The sequence below is a fragment of the Palaemon carinicauda genome, chromosome 2 (assembly GCF_036898095.1).
Source record: "Palaemon carinicauda isolate YSFRI2023 chromosome 2, ASM3689809v2, whole genome shotgun sequence".
Lineage (NCBI taxonomy): Eukaryota > Metazoa > Arthropoda > Malacostraca > Decapoda > Palaemonidae > Palaemon > Palaemon carinicauda.
Genome location: NC_090726.1, coordinates 113619173 through 113631484, shown reverse-complemented (window position 1 = coordinate 113631484; position 12312 = coordinate 113619173). Strand labels below are relative to the sequence as shown.

The window sequence follows — 12312 nt, the reverse complement described above, 5'->3', positions numbered from 1 at the left end:
GTACTTTGGAGTCTGCCTGGAAGGCCGGTATACCAGTTCAAGGGCTGTGCTTCGGCCTCTTCACGGCACCTCAACAGTTCTCCGATACTTCCTCTCGGATCTCTTCACGGGCGCTCAGCATCGGCATCCAGCCACTCCGTTCCTGGGTGGCTGGCCGATCCTGGCAGACTCGAAGGCTTCCCTTCTTCGTCATCGGGACAAGCTCCTCGGACTTTACCAAGTTCTGAAGATCATGGTGATCCTCGAGGAGTCCTCCCCGCAGCCCTCTCAGAGTCTGGTATACCGAGCCTGCTCTTAGGCTCCTATCTCCCATAGCCTTCCCTTCAGACGTCAGGGTACCAAGGCAGAGGAATGTCGCGAGACCTTTCCTCACACGAGAAGACCCTCCAACCTAAGGTTGTTACGTCTCCCCTCCCTGGCCAGTCTGGTTTCCACAGTCGCCCCAGGTTGAGTTCTGTTCAGTGGCGATTCAGGGCGCGGGGGAGTCGGGGGCGCGTCTCCCCAGACGCCGAGACCCCTAGGGGACAACCGGTACAGACGAACCCATAGGGGTGGGAAGCTGACGAGGGCCTACAAGAGGGAGTGGTCCTTCTCGTCCTTCCCCCTAACTTGATGCTGTTTTCGGACGCGTCAAAAAAAAGGGGGGGGGGCCACGTTCTGATCCATGGGTCCTCAGGCCGGGGGTCAGAACCAGGAAGAACCTTCTCTACTCCTACTAGAGACGGAAACTGTGTTTCTGGCTCTTCAGTAGCTCCACCTAGCCTGGCGGACTACTCTGTGGTTATGAGGATCAACAACACCACAGTGATGGTTTTCTGGCCCAGACAAGGAGGTACTTTTCAGTACAACCATCCCATCCTGCGGTAGAGATACCGGGATGGTCCGAGCCCCCCTCGGTCTCCTTGGCAGCTCGCTTGATTCTAGGCAAAGGAATGGGCTCGCCGACAATCTGAGCAGTGTGTCAAGGACACCACATTCCGAGTGGTCTTCGGATCCTCAAGTAGCCTACAAGTCCTGCCTCGGTGGGGCTCCCTCGGTGGACCGGTTTGCTACAGCACTGAGCTGCAAGCTCCTGCTGTACTGCTCCCCGGTCACGGATCCCAAGGCCCTCTAGTAGGAGGCCTTCCAGCAACGGTGGGACACCATCGATGTGTTGCCTCCTTAGCTTGCTCCTCTTCCCGCCGGGAGTCTATCCAGCACCTCCTCAAAGAGAGAGGATTTTCGCAACGAGTGGCGAAAAGGAGGCCTGGACACCTGCGCAAGTCTTCCGCAAGTAATCTCCCAGGCGATAGGGCGAGTTTCTGTAACCGGTGTCGGGGAGAGGGCATCCCTCCACACGTTGCCGCTTCCAGCATAGCAGAACCCCTAGTGGGATTGCGGGATAAGTGTGCCTTTCAGTTTCGACTGTGAAAGGCTATCCCCCAGCCTTAAGGCTTGCCTCCTGGCTCTAGGGACAAACATTTCTCCGCTGGAACTCTTTCTTCGCATGCGAAGCCTTGTCCTCTCCTGCCCTCAGTCGAAGGTGAGACCTCCTCCTTGGAACGTGGTTCGAGTCCTCGAGTCTCTAAAGAGACCCCCCCTGACGAACCACTACGTAGTCCCCAGACCACCACCTTTCTGGGTAGACAGTGTTCCTGCTAGCCTATCTTCAGCCAAGCAACTCACATGGTCTCTCTTACGACTTCGCCCATTCAGGGGGTTAGGGGCAGACAACTTCAGGTTCGTCCCTGAGGTTTGTTGTCGAGACTCAGAATCTGGGAGTGCCGGACCCACTTCGACTCCTTCCAGGGCTTGGGTCTCCGTCCTGTAGCAGATGACTCAGACCATCTCCTACCTTGCCGGTAGGGAGTCCGAGCTGGTGTCTTCAGAGAACAGCTGCAGTTCATCTCCAGGTCCAAGTCTAGTTCGTGGATCCTGGGTAACGAGGAGAAGGGTCTCCAGGAGTACCATCTCGGCCTGGATTCGCAGGGTGCTACACTCTGCCTTGAATCCTGACCCTTCTCCGTCGCATCGCCCTAGAACCCATGATGTCAGGGGCTTAGATACGTCCCTACCCTTCATGGAGCATCTTCAGTGACGCAGGTCCTGCAAGCGGGGATGTTGAAGCCTTAGACCTTCTTCTCAGCCCCTTACCTGCAAGACATGACCCACAGGAGGCTCGATACGTTTCTATTGGCCCTGTGGTGGCTTCACAACAGCTGGTCTGAACCTCAGGCTCCTTGATGGACAAGTGGCAGAAGGTTGAGGGCATTGTTACCTGGTGTTAGTCTGCATGAATGAAAAGATCTGTCTGGCCCTTATTCTTTTCTTCATCCTCTCCTCCCACGGAGAAAGCAGCATCCTGGGTTCTCTGCACAGCTGACCTCAAACCACTGCAGGTAAACCATGCTTCCTTGTGTTCCTAGTATTATGTGTAATACTGTCATGTCCCCATACCCTGACGAGGTGGTATTGGGAGAGTCCTAGCCTGGATTTCCTTCTGAGGGACTCCAGGGCAACTGCCTGGGACAAGTCACTTTTCACCTTCGCGCACGCCTTATGTTTCACAACTGCCAGCGAGGAGCAGGGATTCCCTATTGTCCGAGTACTTGATCACTCGAATATGGAATCCCCGGGCAAGCTAAAGCCAGTATGGCCGGGACTTACCACCCTTCCTAAGGGTTAAGTCACCCCATGTAAATAGCGTGGTTTGTATTCAGTTACGGAACAAATGACAAATTCGTAGATAATTTGTATTATTGCTAACGATACAAACCTAGCTATTTACAGTTATGTGCCCGCCAGCCCTGTCCCCCAAGATAAGTCCTACCTCTAAGTAAAGTGGAGAATTCTCCGGTGTGTGTGAGGGGGAGGGGTAGCTAGCTAAACCCCCCCCCCCCCCCCCCCGCTAACTAGCGGTGGGGCAGGAAACCCTCGTTAAAACTTTATGGCTCGTCATCGGCTGCGCCGAAGTAATCACCCTATGTAAATAGCTAGGTTTGTATCGTTAGGAAAAATACAAATTATCTACAAATTTGTCATGTTTCAAATAATGCTAGTATGTCCAAATATTTCTGGTTTATCAATTCTCGATTGTTCCGTAACTGAAATACAAACCACGCTATTTACATAGGGTATTACTTTCGGCGTAGCTGAAATGGCGAGCCATTAGATTTTTAACGAGGGTTAACTACCCTCTCGCTAGCTAGCGAGGGGGTAGAGGAGGGGTAGCTAGCTACCCCTCCCCCCCTCACACACACCGGTGAACTGATTCACTTCGCTTTTGGCTCGGACGGTGAGCAGACGTTTCTGCTCCCGCCCTCGCATGTCAGCCATTAATGTTTTGTCTTTACTTAATCACTTACTTTTCTTATACTTAATATATATGTAAACATTCTTCATGTTTATGTATATATTTGAGTATAGAAATTCAGTAAGTTTCCTTTTCAGTGTTTGTGCTGTGCGTGTGTAGTTTACGACATCACCGTGTAGTTCCAGGCCACCACGGGGATATTTCATGGGTCGCGATCTCTCCCTTGGTCCTTCGGTCGTTCCTTCGGCTTCCGGTTCTCGGGCGCCGTGGGGAATCGTCATCGCTAGACTTTATTTCTGTTTTCTCCGCTGTCCTCCTTCCCTACGGGGAACTTGGACTATCAGCGAAGGGAACATGGGAGTTTAGTTTGACTACGGTCTCTCTCTCTCTCTCTCTCGAGGTCGTTCACCCTTTTACTAATACTACGTATTACGGCAGCTTCCTTCCTGTTGCGGGTTGAGTTGCTACTCCGTTATTTTGTCTCAATTATTTTTAATGAAATCTAATTGTGTTGTTAACTTTTCAGCTTCTGTATAGAACACTTCCCTTCGAGGTTCATTCGTTCTTACTATTAGTGAACATTCTTGGATGAATTACATGATTATAATTGTTAATTCTGTTTTTGTTACAGTTCTCCGCCTTCCCCCCTTCCCCGTGAGTGTCAAGGGGGAGGATGGCGCATACCTGTGTGTAATTCTTATGTTCTTTTCCGTCGGGGTTCCTCTTTGGAGTTCCCCCGGGGGAATGAATGTTAACTAATTATTTATTTTATTTTCACAGTTAACGATCTAGTTTTTCGTTTGCCTAATGTGCCAACGAAGCAGAGCTGTCCTGTTTGGGCCTGAGGAGTCTGCTGTTGCTGCCTCCTCTCTTGGACTTCGTCATGGGCGTGTTCCCTTCTAGAAGTCCTCCTGTGACAACTGTCAGCTCCTTAGTTCATCTTAGAACGCTCAGGAGGTTCGCCTCCAGGGGTGGGTAACTTCCCTTCCGAGGGAAGTTTCCTTCCCAGGTATGAGTTTTTTCCCTTCAGGGGGGCATTTTCTCTTACCTTAATTTTTCCTGGTTGGTTTCCTGGTCCTCGGGCGGTTATGCTCTTGGTGCTGAGCGACCGCTTTTGTAACCATGCTCAAGGGGCTGAGCGGTTGCAAGGCCGGACCATGGTATTAGTGCGACTATGCTCTTGGTGCTGAGCAGTCGCACCTGCAGCTACGCTCAAGGTGCTGAGCAGCTGCAGGAGCTCCTCTTCGGAGGATTGCTCTTTTTAGGTCAGCTTGCTGATCCAACGGCCCTAAGGGGCGCCATCATCAGTTCTTCTTGTCTCTTCTACGAAGTGTTCACCTCTCTCGTTTGCGAGATAAGACACTCATAGAGACTCCTCTTCGGAGGACTCCCCCTGCTGTTGTTGCTGATGTTGCTGAAGGCTCAGTTCTCCCCTCCGAACATCCTTCGGGGGGGCAGCTGAGTCCAACGGTCTCTCCTGCGAGTGCTTCTCCCCCTTGGGGGAGTTCACTACAGAGACTCCTCTTCGGAGGACTGATGATGGTGCTCCTGTCCGTGGTCGTCTTCATCTTCACCTCCGACATTCCCCGCAGAGGATCCTCCTCGACGAGAACAGTCCGTTGCAGCTGCATCGCTAGACCTTTCGGCAGATCGTTCGAGATCTCCGACTCCTGCCAGACCTTCTTGTCTTCCATCTCCGTTCCTGGATGCAGATGGGCAGTGGGCGCCAACGGTGCCAGGTTTTACCTGCGCGCATTCGTTTTCCTGCGCTCTCGCGCGCAGTAGCGCGCAAGCGCTCGCCTGCTGTGAACCAGTCTTCGGCTGAATCAACTCTCCAGCGATCTCTGTAGCTGAGTCTTGCTGTAGACCTCCTGATGGCCAGCTCTTCTGAGACCTTCTGTGCGCTAGCGCACATCTGCGCGCCCCTTCCTGATACGCACCATGTGCGCCAACAGTCTCCTGAAAGCCCATGATCGCCTGCTCGCCAGCGCACATCTGCACGCCCTTTCCTGATGTGCGCAATGCGCGCCAAGGTTCGTCCACGCTCCCACGATCTCCGGATCTGGGCGCAGCAAGGAGATTATTCCTTCGCTGAACGTCCACGATCGTCTGCTCGCCAGCGCACATCTGCGCGCTCTTTCCTGATGTGCGCAATGCGCGCCAACGTTCGACCACGCGCCCACGATCTCCGGTTCTGGGCGCAGGCAAGGAAATTATTCCTTCACCTCCTCGCTGACGATCTCCTGCGCTCCCGCAGAGCTTGCCCACGCGCAAGCCATCGCCTGCGCAATTTCACCGGTGCGCACTTCAAGACTTGAACGAGTGTCTGCACGCCCGCGCGCCCACGAGAAGTCTCCTGTGCCCGCCCACGAGCGTTCGCCCTTGCGCGCAACCTCACCATCTGGTTCTGCACCCTCGCTGATATCTTATGGCCGTGCACCTGCGCGCCAATGATTTCCTGCGCGCCAGCGACCTCCTAAGCACCCGCGCGATTCTTCGCGTGCGCGCAAGCGTTTTTAACACGCCAACGCGCCCACGCTTCAGTTCGCCGTAGGTCTCCTACACGCCCACGCTTCAGTTCGCCGTAGGTCTCCTACACGCCCACGCGTTAACTCCTGTACGCGATCGGTCGCAACGCGCCATCGCTCGCCAACGCACCATCGCTCGCCAACGCGCCATCGCCCGCCAACGCGCCATCGCCCGCCAAAATGCGCCATCGCTCGCCAACGCTCGCCTACGCGCCATCGGTCTCCCGGCCACCAGCGTTCGCCCTTACAACCGCGCTCACCCTCACCTGCGCGCCCACTCGCCCGCACTTTCATCTCTGCGCGCATGCGCATCCACGTTCGCCTGCGCGCGAACCAACGATTTTACCATCGCGCCAGCGCGATTTCGACCGCGATTCCCATCGGGTTTCGCAACACGGGCAACCTGGCGAGTCTTCTAGAACGCGTACTTCCAGATCGTCGTCGTCACGATCTCCACCCCGTAAACGCAGAGCAGCGCGCGTACAGGAGCAGGAAGAATGTTCAGAGAGGTCTGGGCGACATTCTTCTCCTTCTTTTCAGGCAGGCCCCATCATCTCTACTCCTCAGGATCGCCCGATCCCCTTCTCTCCTGCGGGAGTCGCTGACACTGCGTCTGTCAGCCGTCAGCAGAGGAGATACCTCGAGATCATAGGGGAGCCTTGTTTAGCTCTTCCTCTCCTCCATTCTGTGGAAGAGCTTACCAGGGAATTTTCTCTCGAGGAACTCTCCGCCCGGCAGGTGACATTCTCGGCTTCAGAGATCTTGAACCAGAAGAAGGCTGCAAAGTGTGCCATGCAGGCCACTTCGTGGCGGGACGTCTGGCTTCGACCTCTGGGCATCCTGTTGTGATCCGAGGACTTGTCCAAGGAGAGCACCAGGAAGGCCATGGAGACTTTCCTCCTCTCGGGCACGAGCACCATCGATTTCTGGCTCACCAAGTTTCGAACTTGAGGGCAAACTCAGTGTTGTAGCATTGAGATGCGGTGACCGAGAGGTTCCTCTCGAAAGTCCCAACCGTGGTGTCGGCAAGCTCAGACACTCTTCCATCCTTGGAAAGAGCTTGTTTGAGCCCAAGGACGTGGAACAGACAGCTGAGAGGTGGAGGAAGTCGAATCACGATTCACTCCTCCAAAAAGGCGCTTACATGCAGACCCTACAAGCCTCCAGCGCCTCAACAACAACAGCCTCGTCAGCCTAGGACATCGGATCCCGCTCCGGCAGCAAAGACAAAGGTGTCTAACCAGCAGCCGCCTCCTGTCAGGGACAAGAAGGGCGGGAAGTCCTCCTGGGGAGGCAATAATCCTAGAAGGAGCGGCCGAGGCCGCAAATGCTAGGATGGGCAAACCCCTGGCATGTCCCCCAGTTGGGGGGATGCCTAAAGTTGCGCCTTCAGGTGGCAGCAACTCGGGGCCGCTTCCTGGACGATCTCTGTGATCAGCCAAGGATATCGCTTCCCGTTCATAACATCTCTACCTCCCCTGACAGCGAATCCAGTGTCGCTGAGCTCCTATGCCATGGGATCGGCAAAGGGGCTAGCCCTTAGGGCAGAAGTCGAGACCATGCTCTAGAGGGAGGCTCTCCAAGAGATCGTCGACGGCTCCCCCCGGCTTCCTCAGTCGACTCTTTCTTATAAAGAAGGCGTCTGAAGGCTGGAGACCCGTCATCGTCCTCTCAGCTCTGAACAACTTTGTCAAACAAACTTCGTTCAGCATGGACAGCAGAGACGATCAGACTTGTAATGAGACCACAAGACTTCATATGCATACTGGATCTGAAGGACGGGTACTTCCAGATCCCAATCCATCCGTCTTCCAGGAAGTACTTGAAATTCAGCCTAGACAAATCTACCAGTTCAAAGTGCTGTGTTTCGATCTTTCCACAGCACCGCAGGTGTTCACCAGAAGTGTTCACCCTGATATCTTCGGGGCCACACAGGATCGGCATCCGTCTCCTTTGCTATCTGGATGACTGGCTAATCCCGGCAGTCTCGGAATCGACCCTGCTTCGAAACCGAGACAAGCTTCTGGGACTTTGCCAAGATCTAGAGATCATGGTAAATCTCGAGAAGTCTTCTCTGCTTCCATCTCAACAACTGGGATATCTAGGCATGATATTAGACACCAATCTCCACAAGCCTTCCCATCAGACGACAGGATAGCAAGGCTGAGGAGAGGCGCAGAACCTTTCCTCGGACGAGGAGAGTTTCCAGCCCGATCTTGGTTACGTCTCCTAGGTCACCTTTCCTCCTTGGCCCGTCTAGTTCCATACGGCCGCCTCAGGCTGAGATCCCTACAATGGCGGCTCAAGTCCCGGTGGAATCAAGGCAACGATTCCCTGGTCACTCGGGTCCCTATGGGACCTGCGGAACGAACGGGCCAGCAGTGGTGGTTGACCTACGGGAACCTTGGTAAGGGAGTGGATCTTCTCGTCCTTTTCTCCGCATTTGATGCTATTCTCGGACGCATCAAAGGGATCTTAGGCCTATGGTCAGAATCAGGAAGGTACCTCCACATCAATCTACTAAGAATGAAGGCCATATATCTGGCCCTTCAACAATTCCAACAGACCCTGGCGGGTCACTCCGTAAGTGATAACACCACGGTAGTGGCTTATATCAACAAGCAGAGAGGTACCTTTTCATTACAGTTTTCCCATCTTGCAGTAGAGATACTGAGATGAGCCAAAATCCACTCAATTCCACTATCGGCTCGCTTCATTCCGGGCAAAGGAATGTGCTCTCCGACAGTCTGAGCAGAGCCTCGCAGATAGTGAGTACTGAGTGGTCTTTGGCCCCCTGGTAGCCAATAAAGTTCTGACTTTGTGGACCTGTTCGCGACAGCCTTGAATTTCAAGCTGCCGCTGTACTGCTCCCCAGTCCCGGACCCCAAGGCATTCTGGGAAGATGCTTTCCTACAACGGTGGGACAGCATCGACGTCTCTGCCTTCCCACCGTTCTGTCTGATGAGAAGGGTGCTCAGCAAGACCAGACTATCGGTCAACCTGTCGATGACTCTGATAGCTCCGCTACGGCATCATGCAGAGTGGTTCCCGGACCTTCTGCATCCCATGACGGAACTCCCGAGAGAGCTTCCCCCATGACACGAGCTATTCAAGCAACCACATTGCAACATATACCACAAAGCCGTAGCATCGCTTCGGCTTCACGCCTGGAGACTATTCAGCATTTCCTCACAAGAGAGAGGCGTTCCGCAACAAGTTGCGGAGTGGATGTCTCGACACCTGCGGAAGTTATCCGCAGGGGTCTACCAGGCGAAGTGGAGTGTCTTCTGTGGTTGGGGTCGTGGGAGAGGTATCTCCCCCCTTGATGCCACTATTCCAGCAATAGCGGAGTTATTGTATACCTGCGGGAGGAAATGCGCCTTTCGCTCTCGGCGGTGAAAGCCTATCGCTCAGCCTTAAGCCTGGCCTGCAGGCTGAAAGGAATAGACATTTCCTCCTCGCTGGATCTTTCTTCGCTCATAGGAAGCTACGAACTTACCTGCCCCCTGTCGGAAGTGAGACCTCCTCCATGGTACATGGTTCGGGTTCTTAGTGCTCTTAAGAGACCTCCTTGCAAACCATTACGCCAGGCTTCTGATCGTCACCTGACTTGGAAGACGGTGCTCCTGCTCGCTCTGGCTTCGGCCAAGCGTGTCAGCGAACTTCATGGTCTCTCGTATGACGTCGCCCATTCAAGAGGATGGGGGGAGGTAACGTTCAGGTTCGTCCCTGAGTTGGTTCCTAGACTCAAAATCTTGGAATCCCGGACCCTCGGTTCGGCTCCTTCATGATTTCGAGTCTCTGTTCTGTAACAGATGACCCAGACCATCTCCTACTATGCCCAGTAAGGAGTCGGAGGTGTTATCTTAAAGAACAGCTGTAGTTCGTCCTCACGTGCAAGCCCTGTTTGGGAGCACAGGAAGGATGAAGAGGAGGGTCACCAAGAATACCATTTCAGCCTGGATTCAAAGGGTCATCCATCACACCCTGAATCCAGACCCTCCTCCGTCACGTTGCCTTAGAGCACACGAGGTCAGAGGCATCACAACGTCCCTGGCCTTCAAGAGAAACTACTCTGTGACGCAGGTGCTAAAGCTAGGGTCTGGAAGCGTCAAAGACCTTCACAGCCCACTACCTGCAGGACGTGACCCACAGGAGCCTCGATACGTGTTCTATCGCCCTGTGGTGGCTACACAACAGCTGGTCTAACCTCAGGATCCTTAATGGACAGGTAGCAGAAGGTTGAGGGCATTGTTAGCCGGTTTTAGACTGCATGAATGAAAGAAGTATGTCTGGCCCTTACTTCTTTCTTCATCCTCCCCTCTCTTGAGGAAAGCAGCATCCTGGGTTCTCTTCATAGCTGACCTCAAACCTCTGCAGGTAAACCATGCTTCCTTGTGTTCCTAGTATTAAGATAATACTGTCGCGTCCCCCATACCCTGACGAGGTGGTATTGGGAACGTCCTAGCCTAGAATTCCATCTAAAAGACTTCAGGTCGACTTCCTAGGCCGAATCACACTTAATCCCTCCACACACAAGCTTATGTAGGCCGCACGTTCCTTGCGGAACAAGGAACTTGCGAGGTGCAGGGACTCTTTTTCTCGAAGTGCTGCTCACTCGGATTCTGAGTCCCCGGGTAAAGCCAAAGCCAGTAAGGCTGGGGACTTTCCACCCTTCCTAAGGGGTAAGTCACCCTATGTAAATAGCGTGGTTTGTATTTCGGTTTCGGAACAAATAACAAATTCGGAGATAATTTGTATTTTTCCTAACCATAAAAACCTTAGCTATTTACACATGTTTGCCCGCCAGCCCTGTCCCCCAAGGCAAGTCCTACCTATAAGTGAAGTGAATCAGTTCACCGGTGTGTGAGGGGGGGAGGGATAGCTAGCTACCCCTCCCCTACCCCCTCGCTAGCTAGCGAGAGGGTAGTTAACCCTCGTTAAAAATCTAATGGCTCGCCATTTCAGCTACGCCGAAAGTAATACCCTATGTAAATAGCTAAGGTTTGTATGGTTAGGAAAAATACAAATCATCTCCAAATTTGTCATATTTGAATAGTCTTATTACCTACAGATTGTGTATTTACATAGCCACAGTTTATGACATCCCTAGTAACCATGATCAGTATTTTCTGCAAGTCTTTTCAATTCCAAGTCATAAGCTTTGCATTCTCTAGAATTTACTATGAGGTTACTTGGTTTTTTTAACTTTATGCAGTTAATACACTTTGACACTTGCGAATTACACTCCTTGGTGGAATGTTTTTCTGAACATTTTCTGAAAGATGTCCATACCTCTGACAGTGGTAGCGGGTGATCACACGGTATCTATCACGTATGTTATAAGTACCCCATTGTAACAAAACATTGTCCCCATTATCATGAATAGCCCTCCAAATTTCAGGATCACATTTCAGCACATAGTGGGTGGCCCCACCTGAAGCATTTTTCTTCAGGACTACACTTATCTTCTCTTCTATATTTTGGATTTGGTCCAGGCAACGATTTCTTTGAATCAAACCATTTACTTCATCATCTTCATAATTGTACACATTGCATATCATTATTTTTGGTTTTAGTTTTCCGATTTTTCTCGTTTCAGTGTCAGCAACCAGTGTGTGAATTTTGTTTGCATCCTCTTCACTGATCATTTTGTTTGCAAAGTTTACAACAACATTCCCATTCGTAGTTGACCTCGTGTTAAGTATAGGAATGTCTTTAAGTGCCGCCTGTTCAACCTTGCGATTTCTTTCAGTAATTTTAGTTGTTTTATTTGTTGATTTAATTACCAACAGATTTTTTTTCGTAACTTTGTCAGCAAATGTCGGTTTCTCCGGATTTGGGTCCATCAATGTTTGAAGTGTTGCCTTAATTGATTCCATATTCATAGCAAGAATGTTAACTTTCTCAGTGAGGTCAGTAGTCTGGGTGGAATTTGCTGCGTGTCCACTAAGCTCCACAAGTTTGTTTTCCAATTCAGCGATTCTCGCACCTTTTTCGCTCAAGGCCTCTTCTCTCATATTCACATCTCCCTTCAATTTTAATATATATATTTCTGGGTCGATCTGTGGCGCCGGGTGAAAAGTCCTTCTTGTATATGTCTTTTCTGATAAAACCTTCCAATTATACCAGAGAAAGATAAAAGCATGGAATGCTGAGGTTACAACCCTCGCGCGAGCACCTTTTAGGTGTCGTGTATAAAGCAAAGGCGCGTGAAATCCACTATTCACAGGTTGTCTTCCATTTAGTTAATTCCTTCGTCAAAGGGATGGGCCGATACAACGGCCCTAGACACACCCCCATCGCCGCACCACCCACACCACGACGCGAGCGCCATCTGAACAACATCCTTCTTTTTGGAATACTAAGTGTTGATTTGTTTTGTGGTGCTCTCGGTCTTTTTTATCAATCGTGGATTTATTTTGTCATGTCCGAAGCTCCATCTTCACACATTCCAATGTTAAGTACCATAGTTTGTTTTGACAGTATTTT

General features: G+C 51.8%; 1 protein-coding gene across 2 annotated transcripts in view; it reads left to right on the top strand.

Moving 5' to 3' along the window:
- LOC137626535 (nucleolar protein 9) overlaps positions 1 to 12312 on the top strand; it is a 538921-nt gene that overhangs the window by 129599 nt on the left and 397010 nt on the right. The window lies entirely within an intron of this gene.